The sequence below is a fragment of the Sarcophilus harrisii genome, chromosome 3 (genome assembly GCF_902635505.1).
Source record: "Sarcophilus harrisii chromosome 3, mSarHar1.11, whole genome shotgun sequence".
Lineage (NCBI taxonomy): Eukaryota > Metazoa > Chordata > Mammalia > Dasyuromorphia > Dasyuridae > Sarcophilus > Sarcophilus harrisii.
The window spans coordinates 252,767,999-252,771,206 of record NC_045428.1 but is presented as its reverse complement, the minus strand read 5'-3'; the positions used below and the strand labels follow the sequence as shown (position 1 = coordinate 252,771,206).

Below are 3,208 nucleotides of genomic sequence, written 5' to 3'. Positions count from 1 at the left end.
GTTGTGAAGGAACTCTTTATGAGTAGGATTTTCTTGGCAAAGATACTGGAGAGGTTTGCCATTTCCTTCATTCTCATTTTATAGATGAAGAAACTGAGACAAATGGGATTAAGTGACTTAACTAAGGTCACACAGCTACTAAGTGTGTAAGAACAGATTTGAACTCAGGAAAAGAAATCTTGCTGGCTGCAGTCTTAGCACTCTAAGAGACTTTATTTTGTATTTATATCCACAGCATTTAGCATTCATTTACAGCTGATATGAATATAGAGGCTTGAGGTCTACAAAGCATTTTATTTATTATTTGAGTCTCACAACAAGTACATTCTTTTTTCTTTGGACTGGACCTGTGATTTCATTGGTTTAGAGAACTCTTTATGAGGAAACTCCTTTCATCAACACAAATAGAGTCAGGGAAAGGAGGAGAGGCAATGAACATTTATTAAGTGTGTACTATGTGTTAAGTATAGTACAAATATTATCTCATTTCATTCTCACACCCCTGTGAGGTGAGTACTGTTCTGAATTCCATTTTACAGCTGAAAAAATTGAGTCAGGGAGTAAAGTGACCACATGCTTGCTGGAGGCCCTGAACAGTGGAAAAATTCTTCCAGGAACTCCCAATGCGTCTGAAGGGGCAATTGAGGTTTTCCAACAGGATTCAGTGATTCCTGCCCTTTCCCAATGACATCACTGGTGGCCAGACTCCTACCTGTGGAATCTAGCCAAGAAAATCTGTTCCCAGCAGAGTGTGGAACTACAGAAAGAGAAATGGGCTCCCAAATCTGGTGATCTAAAAAACACTGGACCCCAGAGTCTCAGAAGCAGGAGGGAAAGACCAACAGGATCCAGAATAAGCCCTTTGACAGCAAATCTGTAGCTCTTAGAACCCTGCCATCACAGGGGAGAAGGCAGGCTCCAGCTCCAATGGAGGCCCCACAGTTGTTCCTGCCAGCAAGCCAGGCTCCTTCCTAGCCATGGACTTTCTGCACCAGCGGCTGCATGAGGAAATAAAGGAAGCTAGTGGTCAGGGCCACACCAAAGAACTGTCTCCTGGAGCCCTGGAGGAGAGACAGCAGAGAAAGCAGGAGCAGGAGAGGAAGAAGCGGAAAGACAAGGAGATCAGTGCCAAGAGGAGGGCGGGCAAAGCTCAAGCTGGAGCCAAGGAGGCTGGCCCAGAGCCCCCACAGGGGGATCGACAGAATGCACCCGAACTAGTATTCAACAAATTGGAGGTGAACGAGGGGCCAGTCAGCAAGGCCCGAAGAAGGAAAAGAAGCAGCGTGAAGGGGAACCTGACCCCTCTGACAGAAAAACTACAGACAGCTGTTGGAACGTGTACAGGCCCACCAGAACAAGCTCGAGGAGCTGAAGGAGCAGGAGGAGAGAAGGCCTGGGAGATGGAAACTAAAATGAAGTGTATAAGCCTTCTTTCTGTACAAGAAGTAAAAATCCACACAAGGAAGAGCTTCTGAAGGCAGCCTGAAAACACAAGGCAAAGCGCTGGGCCCAGAGGAAGCAGGATGAGAAAAAAGCATGGGGAAAGAAGATGCAGCAGCGGAGTACTGATGAGGTTATTCCTGCTCAGGGAACCAAATGACACGGCTAGTGGCAGTGCAGAAAGTTGTGGGAACCCCTCTTTGGTCACACAGGTCCAATGTGAAAGAATTCACGAACCCAAAAAGTTAGACTAGCAAAAGTCTTTTGCTAGGAAGCTGACTTCCTCAGTGGCAAGGCCCTGTCAGAGATATAAAGGTCCTAGAAGAGAAATCCTGGCAGAGAAATAAAGAGGGGTTAATGCTGAGAAGAGAATGTCTTCACAGAGGGCAGGGGTACTGGCAGACATCTATGCCAAGGAGAGCTCCCTTAGCATGGCTTGATTCTGCTTCAGACACTCTGCAAAGAAATGAGCCCCAAAGTGCCCTTTAATAGAAAATCTGAGACTGAAGTTTCCATTGAATGTTTTCAATGCCCCCAGGCCTAGATTTCCAATTGAATAAGACCATTTAAGTTTGAGCTAAGTAGGAATGGTCCTGGACTCAATAGAAGATGCAGCTACTCAATGGAAATATCAAGTCCAGATCTCCAGCTGAGTGAGACCACTTAAGTTCAGCTAAGTAGGGAGTGGTCCTGGGCTAATCTTAATGAAACCATTTAACTGCCCCAAGAGTGGGTCCCTGTCAGAAGAGAGTTTCAGGACTCACCCCAAAAGTCAAGAAGGACAATTTCAGGGTCCCCCCATCAGGACAAGCGTGCAAGAACCTGAGCTAGAAGAAGGTGGCCAAGATGGAGTCACAAGGTCAAGGCTTTCCAGAAGGGCCACATCCTGCCTGAGGACCTAGAGGAGGCCAAGCTCACCTGAGGAGTGGGGAGACTCCCACCGCTCCAGGTCTGTTCTCCCCAAGGACAGCTGGGCATCTCCTTCTGGCTCTGGATTCCCACCTATGGCTGCCCCACACAGCGGAGCGAGAGTTTCGTGTGTCAGTGTCTGCTCTCTGTGGGACACCAGTCCAGGACCTGGAGAGTCAGTGACACACTAAACGCAATCTGTCTTCCAGGAGCCTCCTAAAGCACAGCTCAAATCTTCCAAAAACCCTTTGGCTTAATGCTGTCCTCCTAGCTTTCCATGCCCAGGGGTGTCTTCTGACACCTATTTTCCTTCCTTTCTTCCCCCTCCATTCCCCACTTCCCACTAATCTCAGCCCATCTCTAGGGTTTCTGAGACCCTTAGCAGGGCACAGTGCCCAGAATAGTATATGGGCTGACTGCAGGTTCTTAGTACTGTGGGGAATTCACCTAGCTGGTCCAGGAGGGAGGAATTTAGAACAGCTCAGGGATTTCTTAAACTTCTTGAACTCTAGAGAAGCCAATAGAATAGTCTCCTTATCTATGCTTAACGTTTTTTCTGAATTTCTTTTTTATTATGAACTGGACAAGGATCAGTAAACATAAATATTTTCTATATTTTAAAAAAAATGGGAAAAGAGGATCATATATGAAATCCTGAATCTCTGTTATACTTAGAGTTGCAGTGGTTAAGCCTTAAGAAATAATGTGTCCTGGAATATCAAATCTGCCCAGCTCCAATGCATACACAAAGAGCAAGTAGCATCTGAAAATGTGCACAAAAAGAACATGGACCTTCATCAAACACAATCTAAAGACAAAGTGGCAGATTAGGAAGAAACTGGAGTCAGAGGTCTGTTTT

The 3,208-nt window shown here is 46.1% G+C and overlaps 1 pseudogene; it reads left to right on the top strand.

Annotated features, from left to right (window-relative positions):
* The first annotated feature begins 684 nt into the window (after positions 1 to 684).
* On the top strand, positions 685 to 1,600 carry LOC100914894 (annotated as a pseudogene).
* Positions 1,601 to 3,208: the final 1,608 nt, after the last annotated feature.